General features: G+C 35.0%; 1 non-coding gene across 1 annotated transcript; it reads left to right on the top strand.

Annotated features, from left to right (window-relative positions):
* Window positions 1–15570: 15570 nt before the first annotated feature.
* Window positions 15571–15677, top strand: LOC121225360 (small nucleolar RNA R71). Its single transcript, XR_005923229.1, has one exon. It is a non-coding gene; the product is annotated as a small nucleolar RNA R71 (small nucleolar RNA).
* Window positions 15678–22741: the final 7064 nt, after the last annotated feature.

The following is a 22741-nucleotide window of genomic DNA, read 5'->3' as shown; positions in this document are numbered from 1 at the left end:
TTGAGTTGAAAGCTGGATAAATTATGTAATTAAAGCTTGACGCGTCTAGTTTCGTATAAAAGAAATCATGTAAGTAAAGGGGCTGCCGATAATGAGATTTTCAAAGTTGTGTGAGACAGAGTCAGAATGGCTCCGAAATCCTCTGTTCAGTATTTGGAAAATCATTATAAATCGTACAAAAATGATTATAAGATAAAATTTTATGCTTAGACTCCTTAATGAGTCTAGTTTCAAAAAAAATAAAAGAAAACATATTTTGAATTCTGTACAATGAGAAATTAAATTCTTAGTGAAGAGTAGTCAGAGTAGTCAAGCAGTAAGATAGGGGAAATTTTAAGAAAAATCTGGTATTGATTGGCCAAACCTAAAATTCTGAAAAATTTATGGATGAAAGATATATGAGTCTATATTCAGGGAAAATTAACGGCAAGTGATTTGGAGTCTTGTAGCTCCGATTATAAATAATTTAGTGACCATTTCTCAGGAAAACAGCTCGTAGTGAATATGTGATTTTGTTGTAAACATGGATAAAACTTGTTTTAGTTGCTCATAAGCTATTGATTAAACCCATACTTGAATTCTAAATCGTGATATTGTAAGTTTATGAGTATTCGAATATGAAATGATAGTATGGCGTAAAATTGAATTATTCATTTGAAAGTGTATATATGTGATAAGGCCTAATGGCCGATGTGATGAATGTGAAAGTGTATATATGTGATAAGGCCTAATGGCCGATGTGATGAATGTGAAAGTGTATATATGTGATAAGGCCGAATGGCCGATGTGATGAATGTGAAAGTGTATATATGTGATAAGGCCTAATGGCCGATGTGATGAATGTGAAAGTGTATATATGTGATAAGGCCTAATGGCCGATGTGATGAATGTGAAAGTGTATATATGTGATAAGGCCGAATGGCTAATGTGATGAATATGAAAGTGTATATATGTGATAGGGCCGAGTGGCCAACGTGATGGATGTGAAAGTGTATAAATGTGATAAGTCCCGAAGGGCATTTGTGTCAGTACTATATCCGGGTTAAAACCCCGCAGGCTTTATGCGAGAATATTATCACTGATTAATGTCCGTAAGCTTCGTGCTCGTACTATATCCGAACTCTAAAGACCCGATAACTACGTGTGGAGATTACGTCCGAGCTAAAGGTCTCGCCGATAATCCGAGTAGAGGTTAAAGCTATAAGACTTCGTAATAAGAATTGCTTATAAATATATTCAATGCGAAAGGTTAAACAGGTATGTACTCCAAGTTTATATGTGAGCTTGATTTGCACTAAATCATAAGGTAGTTATGTGATGCATACGAGAGCAATCTATGAGACTATTCCTATGATGATGTGACATCGGATCAGTGTGAGAGGTTATGTGAAATCATACGATATATCTATGTCACATGAGCTCACTTTTATGTGAAAGTTTATCTGCCTATTGTATGCCCGAAGGAAGAGTGAAATAAAAATACGAACAACTATGTTATAATTTGATTGTTATCTGTTGACACTGCTTAAAACTTACTAAGCATTGTAATGCTTACTCCGTTTACTCTGTTTCCTCTGTTTTATAGATCTCATTGCGAAGCTACAGGTTCGGGGATCGTCAGCAACTAGTCACACTATCACTATCCACTGTTTGGTACTGCTACGTTTTGGATTATCTTATGGCATGTATAGAATAGACTAGTGGCGGAAGAATATTTTTGGTTAATGTATATAAGCCATGCGAAAGTGGCATCTTTTGAATGTTTACTTAGAGAAGTTTAAATTATATCCCTGGCTGTGCTTAGTACTTATTTAAATGAATGATCTTTATTTCAAGAAAAAGTTCAAAATTTTACTGTTCTGACATGAGTTACAAGTCCGGTAATGCCCCTTGCCTATTCCGGCGACGGTTACGGGATAGGGGTGTTACACACGAGCTACCGAGGCTCTAAACATGCATTAAAGGTAGTTTGGGATTAAACCGAGAACTTCTGGAAATTTTACAACGCTTAGGAAATTCTCCATATTTAGAGAGTCACATGCCCGTGTGGATTAGGCCGTGTAGTCACACATGCCCATGAGGCTTGGGACACGCCCGTGTAACTCTGACGTCAGCAGTGAAATAGGGTCACACGATCAAGTCACACGCCCGTGTGCTAAGGCCGTGTCCCCCACATGGCCGAGACACACAGTCGTGTCTTTGCCCGTATGGCTAACCCTTAGGCTATTTTCCAAGCCTTGGTCAACCATAAACCCTCACACATTTATACAATATCCATAACATATAACATGACATCCGTTTAATGACTAAACATCTTCAATTACGCCACAAGCATAACATTTGCATGTCATGATACATGTGTTTTACATACTCATTTTATACTAAGTTAAACACTTGGAATACTCGTCATATTCATTACATATCAATACCTGTTGAACACTTGGAATTCTATTGGATACACGAAACCTTGCACATATAGTAATCGATCTAAGTGTAACTACACGGGCTGCTCACAAAAGCTGATAGGTATCTGACCACTCAAGGGTTACCTAGCCACCGGTAGAATACTCAAGATCATTGCCCAGAACTAAGTCACACATCCACAATGAACTCGGACCACTCAACGAGCTCGGATGCTCGCATCCATAATGAACTCAGACCACTCAATGAGCTCGGATGCCATATATCTCACGAACTTGGACCACTCAACAAGTTCGGAATCTCATACATATCACGAACTCGGACCGCTCAATAGGCTCAGATTGCTTAATTCCTAGTGACATGTCACTTGTATCCTAAACTATTCCTAAGGTTCAAACGGGATTCTTTCTCACTTGCATATGGCATACTTGCTCGTGATGTCGTATATAATGGCCACATTCCATTCAGGCTTACAATAGTACCAATTTCCCATTCATAGCATCAACCACATATTCATGGGATAATCAAAGCATATTCCATAATAAAATTTAAGCATTAAACACATGGTACAACATTATGTTAATTATGTATACTCACCATAGTAAAAGCTTTCATTTCATTTCACTTTTTCATATTCTAATCAATTCATCACAACTAAATTAACATACCAATTTAGATTTCAGTCATAAACAACAATAACTTTAAAATCTTGCTTATTTCATCATACAAACTTACCTCGGGTTCGAGTACAACTACTTATTCTGAATTAGTCCATAACCTTGTTCAACCTCGTTCTAAGCCCAGATCTTGTTTTCCTTGGTCTATAATATCGTATTTAGCTTATTAATTAGTCACATTATTCATATGGGTCCAAAAATCATATTTTAACAAATTAGCATCTTGACCCCTAAATTTTCACATATTTGCACTTTTGCCCCAATGCTCGTAAAATGATTTTCATTCAATTTCTTTGCATTTTAATCCTAGACGAAGCATTTTCATAACTATAGCAAACTACAATTCTCATCATGGCACCGTTTTATACCATTTTTACAACTTTTACATTTTAGTCCTTTTTAGGTGTTTCATGAAAAATCACCTAGTAAAAGATGTTTATCAAGCTTTAATCTTTCATATTCTACCATTAAACATCAAAATACTAACATGTCATGCATGGATAAGTTTTTCAAACATAAGCCTAGCTCAAACTAATGGTAGAAATGAGTAGATCATGTTCCCAGGACTTTAAAAATACATAGAACGTTAAAAACGGGGCTCGAGAGTACTTACTATTGAGCTTGGAAGCTTGAAAGCCCTAACCATGGCTTCCCCCTTGCTACACTCAGCCAAACAAGAATATGGACAAGGGGTTTTGGTTTGATTTTTCCCGTTTTAATCTTTTAATTACAAAATGACTAAAATGCCCTTTTACTATTCTTTCAAATTTTAACATACAAGCTCATTTTTGTCCAAATTTTTAGAACTTGGTCAAATTACTCTTTAAAGACCTCTAATTAATAATTCAATTCAATTTCATGCATGAAGCTTCTAGAACTCAAGTTTTACAATTTATTCAATTTAGTCCTTAAAGCCAAATTAAGCACTTTAAACATAAAATTTCCTCATGAAATTTTTACACAAACATATAAAAATATCATAGGCCTTATATTAATCATAAAATAATTATTTTCAATTCAGATTTGTAGTCTCAAAACCACTGTTCTGACTAGGCCCTAATTTGGGATGTTACACGAAAATTTAGCACATGCTTACTATCATACTGTAAATACCAAAAATAATATTAAAATAATTTTTTGACCTCGAATTTGTGGTCCTGAAACCACTATTCTGATTTGAGTCAAAAACAGGCTATTACAACTCTCCCCCACTTAGGGATTTTCGTCCTCGAAAATCTTACTGGTGAATAGGTTTGGATATTGTTTTCTCATAGCATCCCCGGGTTCCCACGTAGCTTCTTCAACCCCGTGTCGATGCCATAATACTTTCACTAATGCGATTCTCTTATTTCTCAGCTATTTGATCTCACGAGCTAAAATTCGAATTGGTTCTTCAGCATATGACATATTTGGTTGAATTTCAACCTCAGTCGGGGAAATGACATGTGAAGGGTCGTATTGGTATCGTCGAAGCATTGATACATGAAACACATTATGTATTTTATCTAACTCAGATGATAAAGATAGTCGATACGCCACTGCCCCAACTCTCTCAGTAATCTCATACGGTCCGATGAATCGTGGACTCAATTTCCCTTTCCGACCAAACCAAAATATCTTTTTCCACAATGACACTTTCAAAAACACTTTATCCCCGATCTAAAACTCAATATCTTTCCATTTCAAATCTGCGTATGATTTCTATTGATCTGATGCCGTTATAAAATTGTCACGAATTACTTTTACTTTCTTTTCTGTCTCTCTGATCAAATCAACTCCGTGAATTTTACTCTCGCTAAGCTCAGTCTAGTATAACGGTGTTCGGCATTTACGATTGTATAGAGCTTCGTATGGTGCCATCTTTACACTCGATTGGAAGTTATTGTTGTAAGAAAATTCAATCAGCGGTAGTATTTCTCCCAGTTACCTTCAAACTCAAGAATGCAACATCGCAATATATCATCAAGTATCTGAATAACTAGCTCAGATTGACCATCCGTTTGAGGATGAAATACAATGCTAAAATACAGCTTTGTACCTAAAGCTTCTTGTAATTTCTTCCAAAATCGTGAAGTGAATTTCAGATCCCTATTCGAAACAATAGATAGTTTCAAACAATAGATAGTTTCACTCCATGCAATCGAACAATATCTGAGATATATAACTCAACCAATTTGTCAAGTGAATAATCCAAACCGATAGGAATGAGATGAGTTGATTTTGTCAATCTGTCAACAACAACCCAGATTGCATCTTTCTTTTTTGGAGATAAGGGCAAACCTGATACAAAATCCATTGTTACTCTATCCCACTTCCACTCAGGAATCATAATAGGCTGTAATAAACCTGACGGCATTTGAGGCTCAGCTTTGACTTGCTAAAAAATCAAACATTTTGAAACAAATTCTGAGATATCTCATTTCATGCCGTGCCACCAATAATGTTGTTTCAAGTCGTTATATATTTTCGTGCTTCCCGGATGTACTGATAAACGACTACTGTGTGCTTCATTTAAAATCTTTCGAATAAGCTCAAAATTTCTTGGTATACATATTCTATCACGAAACATCAAACAATCATCAGGTCTTATTCGAAACTCGAAATCTGAAATCGACTCACACTAAACCCGTTTTGCTTGCAACTCATTATCAAACTTTTAAGCTTCACAAATTTATTGTAGAAATAAAGGTTTTTCTTTTAACTCAGCTATAATCGAACCGTCGTCAAACAAAGCTAGCTGTGTGTTCAAATCACATAAACCAAATAAAGACTTTCAGCTCAAAGCATTTGCAACTACGTTTACTTTCCCTGGATGATAGTCAATCACTAATTCATATTTTTTTAACAATTCTAACCATCTCTGTTGTCACAAATTCAAGTCTTTCTAAGTTATCAGATATTTCAAACTTTTGTGGTCGTATAAATATGACATTTCTCACCAAAAAAGTAATGATGCCAAATTTTCAGTGCGAACACTACCGCAGCTAACTCTAGATCGTGTGTCAGAAAATTCTTTTCGTGCGGCTTCAACTGTCTCGAGGCATAAGCAATAACTTTGCCTTCCTGCATCAAAACATAACCCAGGCCATTTAAGGATGAATCACTGAAAACTACGAATTTTTTACCTGACTCAGGTTGAACTAACACTAGTGCCTCTGTTAATATGCTTTCAACTGTTCAAAGCTTTGTTGACACTTTTCTGACCACTCAAACTTAACATATTTTTGAAGCAATCACGTCATCGGAGTCGCAATCATCAATAAACCATTCACAAATCGTCTATAATAGTTGGCTAGTCCCAGAAAACTACAGACTTTGGATACATTTCTCGGAGGATTCCAATCTATAACTGCAAAAATTTTGCTCGGGTTAACTCGAATACCCTCGACTGAAACTATATGTCCTAGAAAACCAACCTCTCGTAGCCAAAACTCACATTTGCTGAACTTTGCAAATAACTGTTTATCTCTCAAAGTTTGTAACACGATTCTCAAATGTTTGATATGCTCCAATTCATCTCTAGAGTAAATCAAAATGTCATCAATAAACACAACTCCGAATAGGTCTACATACGACGTTTATATCCGGTTCATCAAGCTAATAAAAAAAGGAGATGCATTTGTTAATTCGAAAGGCATAACAAGAAATTTGTAGTGTCTGTACCTTGTTCTAAAGGCATTCTTTGGCACATCTGAATCTTTAACTCACAACTGGTAATAACCTGATCTCAAATCAATTTTCAAAAACACCGTTGCCCCTTTTAATTGATCAAACAAATCATCTATTCTTGGCAAAGGGTATTCATTCTTAATTGTCACTTTGTTGAGCCGTCGATAATCTATACACAGTCTCATCCTACCATCTTTCTTTTTCACAAATAACACAGGTGCACCCCAAGGAGAGAAACTCGATCTAGCAAAACCTCTATATGTCAACTCTTGCAACTGAGCTTTCAATTCTTTTAACTCTGTCGAAGCCATTCTGTATGGAGCTATCGATATCGACGTTGTACCTAGTACTAATTCAATACCAAACTCAACCTCTTTGATAGGTAGTAAACTTGGTAACTCTTCAGGAAATACATCTAGATGCTCGCACACAACTGATACTAATTCAATCATTGTTTCTATCACTTTTGTATAAGTACATAAGCAAGATAAGCTTCACATCCCTTTCTCACAAATCTTTGAGTTAACATTGACGATATCACAGTTGGCAGACTATTTAGATCATCTGATTCAATTCTAATAATCTCATTATTCTGACATTTCAGTTCAATTGTCTTTCGTCTATAATCCACTATAGCATTATCCATCATTAGCCAATCCATACCCAAAATCATATCACATTCATCGAATGGCAACAACATTAGGTTAGCCAGAAAATAGAAATCCTGATACATTAACAGACAATTCTTGCAAGCTTTTTCAACCAAAACAAATTTGCCTAAGAGGTTCGATACTCTAATCACAAATTCAGTATACTCTACATGCAAAGTCTTACTGGATACTAAATTCATACATATGTAAGAATGAGTTGATCCTAGATCTATCAATGCAATCACATTAGTATCATAGAGAGTGAAAGTACCAGTGATAACATTAGGAGATGACACTTCTTCGTGAGCGCAAATAGCGTAGGCTCTAGTAGGTGCTCTAGCATCGGATCTTGTAGTAGTATCTTGAGCTGCACCTCTACTACCACTCATATTTCTAACATTATGGAATGATCTTCCTCTCACAGTAGGGTTGCTCAATCTTACATTCTGAGACTTATCTTTCTCATCTAGCTCAAGACAATCCTAGATGAAATGTTCATGCGAGCCACATCTAAAATAGGCTTTATCATTCAATCTGCACTCTCCAAAATGTCATTTTCAATATCGTTCACATTTAGGTTTATTTGATCTAACATTACCCACACTTGCCACTAACACAGCTGGAGTTTTTGAACTTGTAATTTACTTCCCACGATCTCTACTAGAGTATTCTACTGGTATATTTGATCGACTAAACAAATCTCAAGATTTCTTTTATGAAAAGTGATATGGCTCACTCATTGATCTTTTCCTCGAGTCTCTAGCTTCTAAATCAGCTTTTCTCTTTTTTTGGTAAAATCCTCGGCTTTACAAGCCCTTTCAACCAGAACTACAAATTCTTTCAACTCTAGAATTCCGACTAGTAGTTTTATATCTTCATTCAACCCATCAATGAACCATTTACACATTATTTCTTCAGTAGACACATATTCTCAAGCATACTTACTTAATCATATGAACTTTTTTTCATACTCGGTGACAGTCATGCGGTCTTGTTTTAACTCTAAGAACTCTTTATGTTTTTTATCAAGGAATCACTGACTTATGTATTTCTTTCGGAACTCTGTCTGAAAGAATTCTGAGGTCACTCGTTCTCTAAGAACCACAAGTATTAGTGTGTTCCACCATTGACATGCAGTGTCACTCAGTAAAGATACAACACATATTAATACATTCCTTAGGAGTAAAGAAAATTCATCAAATACTCGAATCATATTTTTGAGCCAAAACTCGGCTTTCTTAGTATCATCATTAACAGTATCCCGAAACTCTTCGGCCCCATAGTTACGAATTTTATCCACTGGCGGCTTGTTCAACCATATCGGATCTACAACTTGAGGAACAACAGGGATTTGTTGAGGCATAGGTGGTGGTGGGGGTTGTTGAACAGCCAGATTAGTACAAATGTACTCCATGAACCATTGTTCATCATCTGGAAAAAGGCTTCCTTAGCCTCACCTCCGTGACTACTCAACACAGATCTAGATTCAATAGCCGCCATCCCTTGAGTGGGAGCTGGCACATTACTCTCTACATCATCTGCTATAGCTCGTTCAGGATCCATTTCTATATGAAAACACAATTTATGCTGTCAGAAATTATCACACTATCGTAGAGTAAATATATGGCATGTATACCTAGACTCTCACATGAAACGTTAGTCCTAGAATCGATTAAACCGTAGCTCTGATACTAATAAAATGTAACACCCCTAACCCATATCTATTACCAGAATAGAGTTACGAGGTATTATCGATCAATACACAACACATAGCATTCATTCCCATATATAATTCTATACAACCACATTGTCCCTTATAAAGACCTACGAGGCCTTAAACATGCTTTAGAAATGGTTCGGGACTAAGCCGATAACATAAGATAATTTCTGAAAACTTGGAAACCTTTTCATGTAAACAGAAGTCACACGCCCGTGTGAACTAGCCATGTGCTTTACACGGCTAGTAGACACGCCTGTGTCTTAGGCCGTGTCAAAACAGGGTATACATACTGACTTGTATCACATGGCTGAGGACACGCCCGTGTGCCAGGCCATGTGAAAACTACAGAGTATACTGAATTGGGTCACACAGCCAACCACATGCCCGTGTGCCCTACAAAAATTGCCATACACGCCTATGTCCTAGACCCTGTGCCATTTAAAGGGGTATACTGACTTATACCACACGGCAAGTCACACGCCCGTGTGTGAGATCTTGTAGAGCATACTGACTTCAAATCAATTTGAACACCAGAGGACACACGGCCGTGTAACCTAATCATGTGTCACACATGGCTGAGACACACGTCCGTGTCTCTGTTTGTGTGGACAAAAATAGGCCCTTTGAAAAGCCAATTAGCCACCCTTTTTGCATATACCTACAAAAGCTTATATGGTATCATTTTAAGACACAGTTATACATCCAAAGTTCATCAACCAATATATAATCATACCATATCCGTTTTAATTAAATTCAATACTCAAATCCATAGCATTTACCTATTAAAATACCAAACAATTTAACTTGCTTTACTAATCATAATTCACAAGTATAATTCATTTAGCAAAACTAGTCCAGACATATATAACCACTTCAATCCCATTCATCCATTATAGGTCTATTAAAAACATTAAAAGTAGAACTATTTCCACATTCATGAGCATCATCAAGTTCATCATCTTATGCCAACTCAAATGGCAAAAATACATACACATCAAACATACCAAAATGACTCAAGCCTATACATGTCATATACCATATATACATAACTTCAAAAGTACCAAATAGATGATCGATAGTACGATGATGTCTCTGACAATCCTTGGGTCCGAGCTAGCTTTGCAAAACTATAAAACATCGAAAATTAAACAAAGTAAGCTATAAAGCTTAGTAAGTTCGTATGTGAACATGAAATAATCACAACTTTCATATAGCAATTCAAAATAGATAATATTATCAACATATAACGTATCAATTCATGAGCTAACATAGAAGTTATTCATATCCTCATTCATGAGTTCTCAACTTCATCTATCTCAATACTTGAATAGTTTTCCGTACATACCTATACTGATACATTTCTATTTCTCATCAATACTCTTATCAAACTACTCTGGTTTATAAGTGCTTACGATACAAATTCATTGATTTTCTGTTGCCATAGTCCAACTATGGTCTTACACATACATTGCCAATGCCCTACCGTGGTCTTTCATTCACATGCCATAACCCGATTATGGCCATATTATTTGATTGCCATACCCCAACTAGGTCTTATTCGGAAACTTGCCTTACTCTATTCATACATTTCATTTAATATCTTAACATTTATAAAATAGAATAATTACTATTTCAATTTCATCATCAAACACAAAGATACACATTTAAGTTCATTTATATGAACTTACCTCGTTTTCGAAATTGACTGATCGAATCGACTATTCGACAATCTTACTTTTCCCCCGATCTAAATATGAATTCTTTCTTTCTTGATCTATATGAATTCAAAATTAACTTGTTTATTCATCTACTCATTCAATTTAGTCCAAAATTACTCATTTGGGCATATTTTCATATTAGCCCCTAAACTTTCACATTTTTACAATTTAGTCCTTATTTCACAAATACACAAAATTCACATAATTTCATTATACTCTAGCTCAGCCGAATTACCTATAGGTCCCTAGCAGCCCATAACTTTCATTTATTTCAGATTTCAACCCCTCAATTTACACATTTCACAATATAATCCCTATTTGAAATTTTTATCAAAAATCACCTTACAAAACATTAAAATCTATCATCAAGCTTTCATATTTCATCTTCAAACATCAAAGAACACATAAACTCATCAATGTCAACTCTTAAAATCTTTAACAATTTCAAAATCTAAGGTACGGACTAGCTAGAATACGAAGCAACAATTACAAAAACATAGAAATCTTCAAAAACCAAGCTAAAACCGTACCTTAATCAAGCTAGGAGTGTGCCAAAATTATGAAAGCTTCAAAACCATATTCTCTTTTCTATTTTTGGTTGTTAACAAGGATGAATGAAATGAATTTGGCTTTGTTTTATTATAATTATAACTTAATTAATCAATTTACTAATATAACATTTGTTATATACATATATAATCATATAATGGATATCCATTAATGTCCATTAACCTTTAAAATGGTCTAATTACCATTTAAGGCCATCATATTTAAAATCCAAAGCCAACTGACACCTTTAACTAATAGAACACACATTTTACATTTTACGCGATTTAGTCCTTTTTCTCAAATTGACTATTCAAATGATAAAATTAACTCACGAAAATTTTGCACATGCTTACTATCATACTGTAAATAGAAAAAATAATATTAAAATTATTTTCCAACCTTGGATTTGTGGTCCCAAAATCACTATTCTGATTTGACTCAAAAACGGGCTGTTAAAGCTACACCGGCACAAACACGGACTGGGACATAGTCGTATGTCCCTATTTCGAATGTTACACGGCTTGAGACATGGGCGTGTGTCTTAGCTATGTAAGTCACACGGCCGTGTGACCTTTACAATGTGAATTTTCTACCTTTTTCAATTAAGTTCTAAATGTTTTCGATTTAGTCTCGAATTGTTTCTAAAGTGTTTCTATGGCCTCGAAGGCTCAAATTAGGACATTATGCATGTGTTTGATTAGATTATGAAATGTTGGAAATAAATAATTTGTGTTACGTATTTACGATAATGCTCTGTAACCCTATTCTGGCAACAGATACGGGTTAGAGGTGTTACAGTCGAATGGCATTACTAGCATTTCCCCATCCTTGAGTACTCCAACTGAAATTAGGATGTTGTTTCCACCCTAGATTGTATGTGTTGGAGTATGGGTTGTTTTTGTTACGATTAATATCCCCCATGTAATAAAATAAGGCTAGGTTTGATGAGAGTTCATCAAAGACATGATCTTCTTCATAGTAAACACGTGCTAACTGTAACACACCTAACCTGTATCCATCATCGAAATAGGGTTATGCCGCATTACTGTAAAAACTTGACTTAAAATCATCAATATCTGAACATTTCATAATCATAGAAAAATCCATTCAAACACATGCATATTGCCTTTATTCGAGCCTTCGAGGCCCTAGAAACACTTTAAAAACAATTTGGGACTAAATCGGGAACATATGAAACTTTAAGGAAAAAGTCAGAAAATTTCACACTGCAGGTGTCACACGGTAGTGTGCCTCAAAGGATTGAAACACGTGCCTGTGTCTCAGGCTGTGTAACATTCGAAATAGGGGTACACAGCCATGTCCTAGCCCGTGTTTGTGCCCATGTACCTCTCTGACTTGGGTCACACAACCAAGCCACACGCCCGTGTGTCAGGCTATGTAACTCTCGAAATGGCCTTACATGCCCGTGTGCCAGGCTGTGTGCTAGGTCGTGTAACTGTCTGACTTGAAACCCTTTCAAACCTACAGGGGACACATGCTCGTGTCTTAGGCAATGTGGGCAAGAAATAGGTCAATTTCAAGCAATTTCTTTCACCCAAATCAAGCACACACCTACAAGCCATTTGCACATACAATCAAGCCTTAAAACATACCCAAAACATGCATAATAAAGTTAGATCAATAGTCATTTATCCATACAACCAATATGCCCAAAAGGCACTTCAATCACCACAACCAAGCATACTAAAACATATACATAATTTATTCATTCATCATTTATACATTTCTAGCCTATTTCCATACCAATCTTACCACAAAACATACCAAATTGGTAATTCAAAACATATATTCACTTGACCATTTCAACACCAACCATCAACGCATCAAAATGCCAAAAGCACACCAACCATAGTACCATATTTACAAGCCAAAGATAACAACTATCTCATCAAACACAATTCACCTATACATGCCGTTATAACAATGACCAAAACCTTAAAATCTACCGATATATTCGCTGGATAGTGTGATAGGTTTCTGACGAGCTTCCAAACCGATTGAGCTTTCGGTAATATATAAAACATAGAAAAGAAGAACAATGTAAGAATATAATGCTTAGTAAGTTCGTACATCATGAACATAGTTTACCATTTCCATGCATAATTGTATAAATAGACATGAATCAATCCAACATAGCTGGGCACAAGCCTAAGCATCATCAACAACATAAGTTAGTGATTAAACACATATCTTAGTAACATCATCACATGGCAAGGTATAGAACATGAGCATATCATTACGTAAATCATATTTTTCATAGTTATGAGTGTTTATACCTTTATCATCAACAATTCATACTTTTTCATAAATTATTAACTTAGCTTTCGGTACACTTACTGTTCTTCCCTTTTTCATGCCCATTGAACCACTTAGAATAATATCAGATATGTTAAAAGCTCACACAAAGTGTGCTAAATACATAGTCGAAACCCTTCCTTCACTTTTCCATTACATAGATGCTCACTCAAGCCATAAATTGGTCCGCTTACACAAGCTAACAGTTGAAATATAGCTACACGATGTCAGCTGACGGTCAAAATGTAGCTACACGATGCTACTCACACAAGCTAACGAGTATCCACAACAAATGCCAGAACTAAGCCATCGATAGGACATTCAAGACCAGCACCCGAAACATAGTAACCCTAATGACATGTCATTTGTATCTTATATTTTCCTAAAGTTCAAACGGGGCTCGATAGTTGTGTAAAATCATTGGATTTTTGTCGTGACATGATATCATGAATAACATAATAGCATTTAAATCAAATACATTAAAATGTTATTTAAACACATGAACTTACCTCGATTACAAAAACGTCAAAATAGGATTACTAATCCGAGACTTTATCTTTTCCTTGATTTAGATCCTTACGAAGCTTAACTTTATCTAAATAAGTAAATTCAATCCATTCAATATTCATTCAATTCAATTCAATCCAAAATACATGCTTTTGTAAATTTACACATTTACCCCTAACATTTTAAATTCTTTAAAATTTAGTCCTTAAGCCCGTAAACTGAAATTCATGCAATTTCATCCACATACTAAGCTAGCTGAATTCTATATAAGGTCATAGCAACTCATTAAAATTATTATTTCACATTTTCACTATGTATTTTAACACATTTTACAAATAATTCCTTAATTGACATTTTCAACAAAAATCATTAAACAAAAGTTGTTTATTTATCATAAAATATTCATTTTCTTCCATAAAACATAAAAAAAATCACATGAACACATTCATGGCAAAACTGTAACCTTTTAACAGTTTTGTAAATTAGTCCCTAGGCTAGATAGATTAAGCTACAATGATTCTAAAAACATAAAAATCATTAAAAAACGAAACAAAATTTCACTTATATGCAAGAGAGATATAACCAAAGCTTTAAAACCTTACCTCTGGCTTTCTATTCTTCAATAATCAGTGAAGAAGACAACAACAAAGATGATATCTTTGTTTTCTTTAATTTACATAACATATTTATCAATTCACTAACTTAACCTTATTAATTAACTTTAAAAACACTTCATTTTAGGTCCAAATTTGTCCACCAACTTCATGAATGGTGAAATTACCATTTAAATCCTTAATCATTTAATTTGATAGCCAGTTGGTACCTTTAACTTATAGAACTCTAATTTTTGTATCTTTTACGATTTAGTCCTTTTTACCAAATTAAACATGCAATTGATAAAATTTCTTAACAAACGTTTTATACGACCTTGCTAAAATTCTGTAGACACTAAAATAATAATAAAATAAATATTCTGACATTGGATTTGTGGTCCCAAAACCACTATTTTGATTTCACTTAAAATAGGTTGTTACACTAACTCTACTACTTTCAGTTCCAGCACTGCGGATGGCCTTTTCAATGTTTTTATCATATTTGTTAAAGATGATACCTGAGCTGTTAGAGATGTAATTGCATCAAGCTATATTACTCCTGCAACTCTTCTGTTAGTTCCAACTCTGGTAGTGGGTTATTGATAATCATTATTTGTTATCCTTTCTAAAATTTGATAAACCTCATTATATGATTTATCGATTAAATTCCCATTGGCAGATGCATCAAAAACCATTCTTGTATGAGCACTCAATCCATTGTAAAACATTTCCATTTGTATCCAATGCTGGAAACCATGCATCAGTCATTTTCTCAACAACTCATTAAATCGCTTCCATGCTTCATATAATGTTTCATCCTCTGATTGTCTAAATGATATAATGTCATTCCTCAACCTTGCATTCATGTTAGGAGGATTATATCTTAACAAAAACCTCAAATAGAATTCATTCCATAGTGCCATTGTACTTGAAGGCAATGCATTTAAACATTTTCTAACACGATCTCGCAATGAGTGAGGAAATAAATTCAGTTGTAAGGCATCTTTAGGAACACCTTGTTGCCTAAATGAATTGCAAATTTCCAGAATAATTCGTAAGTGCAACCTTGGATCCTTAGTACGCAACCCATTAGATTACCACACTATTTGCAGCATTTGAAACATCACTGGCTTTAATTCAAAATGTTGAGGTTGAATATGTGGCCTGACTACTCTTGGATTTAAATCATCTAAGATTGGCACTACATGTTCTTTGATGGTCTGTCTCTATCATATACAATTCAAGGAATATTTGTAACGGCCCGATTTAGACCCTAATCGGAACGGTGATTTTGGGACCACAAATTTGAGTCAAAAAAATATTTTAAAATTATTTTTTTGTTTTTATTTTGTGTAAATTTATATCTGTGAAATTTTTGTGCTTTTAATTTTATCGTTTAAGTGTCCGATTGAATAAAAGGACTTAATCGCGTAAAATGAAAATTAAGTGGTTAATTGTAAAGGGTCGAATGGTTAGTGGCTTTCTAAATTGAAGCCTTAAAGTGGTAAATAGGCCATATTTAATATGGGTGTACAGTAGTGGCCATAGTTTATAATAGTTTTATGTTATAGTAATAAGGTTATATAGGTAATTTAGTTAATAAATTTATATTAAATAAAACCAAAGTTAAAATACATGTTATATTCATTTGTTCATCCACCAAAACAAGAAAGAAGAAAGAAGAAAAGAAAAGATCTAGGGTTCGGCACTTGTTTAAGCTCAATCAAGATCAAGAACCAAAGAAATCGGATTTGGATCGGGGGAAAACGAAAATTATTGACTAGCTGCCCTGTTCCATTTTACATCATCCAAAGCAAGTTTATAAGCAAATAGACATACTTAATTGTAGTTAAATGCTAAATGTATATGCTGGTACGAAATGTTTGAATTTATATATGTTATGGCCGATTATGAGCAAACTTGGCTACCACATTTTTGAATTCGTTTCAATCGAGTTACGATTTCTGAAAGTACCATATGAACCTTAGGAATAGTGAGGATACATATGTCATGACATAGGATTCCGATATATGTGTGCAAGTAAGACCATGGCATCAATATGCCACTCGAATATATGTCTGTGAGTAAGACCCTGTTTGGGACAGTGGCATCGATATGTGGTTACATGTAAGACCACGTCTGGGACGTTCGCATTGTATGATAAATGTGTGATTATTCGAGTGTATATGAATGTATGAAAACTTGGTATAATGTCATTTGAATTTGAAAGTTGAATGATATTATGCTCAATAAGATATATAAGAATTCGACCAAAGTAACTTATTTATGTGAAAGTATAAGTTATAAATAAATTAAATGATATGTTTGAGACCAAGTGTAATAATAATATTATAATTTGGTTTGTTTTAAATGCTTTGATTACACCTTTGATTAGTTAATTTTCTTATGACTTACTAAGCTATAATAGCTTACTGTGTGAATAGTTGTCTCTGTTTTATAGATTTTGGATTCAAGTTACAAGTTCGGGGCTCATCAGCAAAGTCTATCACACTATCGACCGCCTTCGGTATTTAATAAGTTGCATTTTGGTACTGTGGCATGTATAGGCTAGAACATACTTTAGAAATGTGCAATGTTGGCTATGTAAATCTAAAGCCATGCTAAAATGGCTTAATTCCTAAGTTTGGTTTTAGTTATGTTTTGGTTATGGTTTAATCTGTTCCGGTTATAATGTTGCATGTCATGATATGCATGGTATATGTGTTAAATGTTATATGTTTTGAAAATGGTTGATGTAATGAACATTGTGTGTACATATTTGCATAGCATGTTTAATTGCTTTGGCTAAGGTTTTGGTATAGGTAAAACAAATTTGAATTGGCTGGAAAACTATTTCAATAATGAAGTGGCATATATTCAGTTATAAGGTGGGATGGAATAAAATGATAATGATTAATTTGTGATTTGGCATTGCTTATACAAATACTTATGCATATGATAATTTGACTTGTCATGTTTGACATATGGTAGGTAATATTTATGTTTTGGATATATCTGTATGTAGTTAATGTATTGTAATGATAAAAATAATCTTATTTAGTTAATAAGTATTTTCATTCAACTTAGTTGAATCGTGATTACGTGCATGTTTTTGAGTGGGTTTTAGATGCTCAAATTATGTTTGTGATAGTGAGGTAATGTACTGAATAAGTAGTTATAAGTTGGATATGTTGTTTGAACTTATTAATTTATATTATTAGGGTTCGGTAAATGTGATTAAAAATTAGGTAATTATAGTATGTATGTATTAGGTTGCGGTGTATAAAATGTTGGAAAAACTATGTTATATTTTATGTATAATAATTTAAACATTTGAAGTGTATAAACTTGTAAAATGATTGAGATAAGTTGTAAGTGAGTTGTTGTCAAAACAAACTTGTTTTCGGCTAAATGCATGGAAGAATGATCAAATGAATATTGACTCGATCAATGATAAATTATGAAAATAGCATGTATATTATGTGTTGTATAAATGTCCAACTTGATAGTAAATGAAAGATGAATATAATATGATTTTTATTAAATAATTGTATGTAGTAGATTTTGGGTGTTCTATTTGAGTATGATTTTTAGTATACAACTAAAGTGTAATGAAGTTTGAATATATGCACGTCTTATTAGTTGAATCAAAAGTGTATTCAGTTATGTGGTATTAATATTGAAATCGATTAATAAAGTTAACAAATGATTGTATTCTTTTAAAATAAAAAATAAAGATAAATAAAATTTTCCAAGTCTATGCATGTGTTCGTTTAAATTTGTGTTTTGACTGGTAATACCTCGTGACCCTATTCCAGTGACAGATACGGGTTAAGGGTGTTACATTTTGTTGATATCAGAGCTACGATTTAGTCGGTTCTAGGACTAACGTAGCGGGTGAGAGTCTAGCTATACATGCCATATTACATACTACGATAGTGTGATGAATTCTGACATTTGAAAATGTGTTTCATATAGTAAATGAATCCTGACAGAGTTGTAGCTGATGATATCAAGACTGTAGCGCCTGCTCCCACGCAAGGGACAGCGCCGGCTGATTCTCGACCGATTTCGTGTAACCAGGAAGGAGAGGCTAGAAAAGCCTTCTACCAAATGATGAATGACTGATTTACTCAATATATCCGGACTAATCCAGCTGCACAACAACCTCCACCCCTGACTAATCCATCTTCGATGCCTGCTGTACCACAAGTAAGTGATCCACTGAGATTGTATAAGCCACCTATAAATAAAATCATAAAAAATGGTGCTGAAGAGTTTAAAGCTACTGATGATGATGATGCTGAACGGGCTAAATTTTAGCTTCATAATACTATTCGTGTGTTTGATGAGCTGTCCTATACCCCAGATGAGTGTTTGAAATGTGCCATATCTTTACTTCGAGATACAGCATATCACTGGTGGAATACCCTAGTATCAATGGTCCCGAGAGAGCGGGTGACTTGGGAATTCTTTCAGACTGAGTTCCGTAAGAAATATATCAGCCATAGATTTATTGATCAGAAGCGTAAAGAATTTCTAAAGCTGAAACAGGGCCAGATGACCGCGACAAAATATGAGCGAAACTTTTTGAGACTCAGTCGATATGCCCGAGAGTGTGTTTCTACTGAAGCCATAATGTGTAAAAGATTTGAAGATGGGCTGAATGAAGACATTAAACTATTAGTTGGCATACTTGAGATAATAGACTTCGTAGTACTGGTTGAGCGAGCCTGCAAAGCTGAAGAGCTCGGGAAAGAGAAAAGAAAAGCTGATTTTGAAGCTAGAGATGCACGTAAAAGAACTTTCGATAAGTCATTCCAATCGGCACCAAAGAAGTTTTGAGATGATTTTAGCTATTCTAAAGCCATTTCAGATTATTCTAGATGGGATCAGAGTAGACCACCTATGAGCACGAGAGCTACCTCAGTAGCTAGTGTGCGTAATGTCAGATCAAATCAACCTGAATGTAAACATTGCAGCAAACGACATCCCGGTAGTTGCAAGTTGCATGATTGAGCTTGTTTTAAATGTGGATCGATGGATCATTATATTCGTGATTGCCCAGTGTTAGCGGAAGAAAATCCCATGCAGAATACGAGGTCAGGTAATACTGTAGCTCAGGGTAGACCACCTAGAAATACGGGTAATGCGAGTGGCAATCAGAGAGGAATTAAAGATACAATAGTCAGATCTGAGGCTCGTGCACCTGCTAGAGCCTATGCTATTCGAGCACGAGAGGTGGCTTCATCTCCAGATGTCATTACTGGTACATTCACTCTTTATGATACTAATGTAATTGCATTGATTGATCCTAGTTCTACTCATTCTTATGTGTGTGAGACATTAGTATTCAGTAAGACTTTACCTGTTAAGTCTATTGAGTTTGTGATTAGAGTGTCGAACCCATTGGGCCAGTGTGTTATGGTTGACAAAGTGTGTAAGAATTGTCCCTTGATGGTTCGAGATTCGTGCTTTTCGGATGACTTGATGTTGTTGCCATTTGATGAGTTCGACATAATTCTAGGTATGGACTGGTTGACTTTGCATGATGCTATTGTAAACTGCAAGAGAAAGAAAATTGATTTATGGTGCCAGAATGATAAGATTATTCGGATTGAATCTAATGATATGAATAGGTTACCGGGAGTGATTTCTTCGATGTTAGCTCAGAAATATGTAAGAAAAGGTTGCGAAGCTTACTTTGCATATGTGCTTGACAGTAAAGTGGCCGAAAGAAACATTGAATCAGTACCTGTTGTGTACGAGTACCCAAATGTCTTTCCTGAAGAATTATCGGGTTTGCCACCTATTCGGGAGGTAGAGTTTGGTATTGAGTTAATGCCTAGGATGACCCTTATATCCATAGCTCCGTACAGAATGACACCTACAGAATTAAAAAAATTGAAAGCTTAGTTGCAAGAGTTGTTAGATAGAGGTTTCGCGTGACTGAGTTTCTCTCCTTGGGGTGCACCAGTACTGTTTATGAAAAAGAAAGATGGAACTATGAGAATGTACATTGATTACAGACAACTCAATAAGGTGACTATAAAGAATAATTATCTGTTGCCATGGATTGATGATCTATTCGATTAATTGAAAGGGGTTACAGTATTTTCGAAGATAGATTTGAAATCAGGCTATTATCAGTTGCGAGTTAAAGACTCTGACGTGCCAAAGATTGCTTTCGAACGAGGTACGAACATTACGAGTTTTTGGTTATGCCTTTTAGACTTACTAATACACCTACTGTTTTTATGGATTTGATGAATCAGATCTTCAGATAGTACTTGGATCAATTTGTGGTTGTGTTTATAGATGACATTTTAATCTACTCTCGTGATGAAACCGAACATGTCGAACATCTGAGACTTGTGTTACAGACCTTGCGAGATAAATAGTTGTATACGAAGTTCAGTAAATGTGAGTTCTGGTTAAGAGAAGTCAGTTTTCTAGGCCATGTTGTATCAGCATCGGGTATTCAGGTTGATCCGAGTAAAATTTCAGCTATACTCGATTGGAAACCTCCTAAGAATGTTTCTGAAGTCTGAAGCTTTTTGAGACTTGCTGTTATTATAGACGGTTCGTGAAAGGCTTTTGTATGATTGTAGCCCCGATGACAAAACTATTACAAAAAGATGTTAAGTTTGAGTGGTCAGAAAAGTGCCAGAAAAGCTTTGATCAGTTGAAAGCCCTTTTGACCGAAGCTCCAGTGCTAGTTTAGCCAGAATCGGGTAAAGAATTTGCTATCTATAGTGATGCAAATTTAAATGGTTTGGGCTATGTTTTGATGTATGAAGGCAGAGTTATAGCTTATGCCTCGAGACAGTTAAAGCTACATGTAAAGAACTATCTGACCCACGACCTAGAATTGACAGCTATCATGTTTGCATTGAAAATTTGGCGTCACTATCTATTCGGTGAGAAATGTCATGTTTATTCTGATAACAAAAGCCTGAAATACTCGATGAATCAGAAAGATCTAAATTTGAGACAACGTCGATGGTTAGAATTGATAAAAGACTATGAGCTTGTGATTGACTATAACTTGGGAAAGGCTAATGTTGTTGCTGATGCTTTAAGCCGAAAATCACTGTTTTCTTTGCATGCAATCAATGCGCATATGGCTATGTCTGATGATGGCTCGATAATAGTTGAATTGAAAGCAAGAACATTATTTGTTCAACAAATTTGTGATGCCCAGAAGGTTGATAATAAATTGTTAGTGAAATGAGCTCAGTGTGATGCAGAGGTTGATTCAAAATTCAAAGTTGATGTCGAGGTTTGTTTGAGGTTCAGAAACTGGATATGTGTCCCAAGAAATTCAGAGTTGATTGAAATGATTTTGAATGAAGCTCACAGCAGCCAGTTATCTGCTCACCCAGGTAGTACGAAGATGTATAATGATCTGAAACAACTCTATTGGTGGCATGGTATGAAACGAGATATTTCTAACTTTGTTTCAAAATGCTTAATCTGTCAGCAAGTAAAAGCCGAGCATTAGGTACCTTCTGGATTGCTTCAGCCGATTATGATACCAGAATGGAAATGGGACAAAGTTACTATGGATTTTGTATCTGGTTTACCGTTAACACCGAGCAAGAAAGATGCAATCTGGGTTATTGTGGATGGATTGACTAAATTAGCTCATTTTGCTTCGATACGCATAGACTACTCGCTTGATAAGCTGGCTGAATTGTATGTTTCTCAAATTGTGAGATTACATGGTGTGTCTATATCTATTGTTTTGGATAGAGACTCGAGGTTTACATTGCGGTTTTGGAAGAAACTGCATGATGAACTAGGTACGAAATTACATTTAAGCACTACTTTCCACCCGCAAATAGATGGTCAGTCTAAGTGAATCATTCAGATACTTGAGGATATGTTGAGATGTTGCATTCTCAAGTTCGTAGGTACA

The sequence above is a fragment of the Gossypium hirsutum genome, chromosome A03, assembly GCF_007990345.1.
Source record: "Gossypium hirsutum isolate 1008001.06 chromosome A03, Gossypium_hirsutum_v2.1, whole genome shotgun sequence".
In the NCBI taxonomy this organism is placed as follows: Eukaryota; Viridiplantae; Streptophyta; class Magnoliopsida; order Malvales; family Malvaceae; genus Gossypium; species Gossypium hirsutum.
Note: the sequence above shows the minus strand (reverse complement) of the source record. Positions and strands in the feature narration are given on the sequence as shown.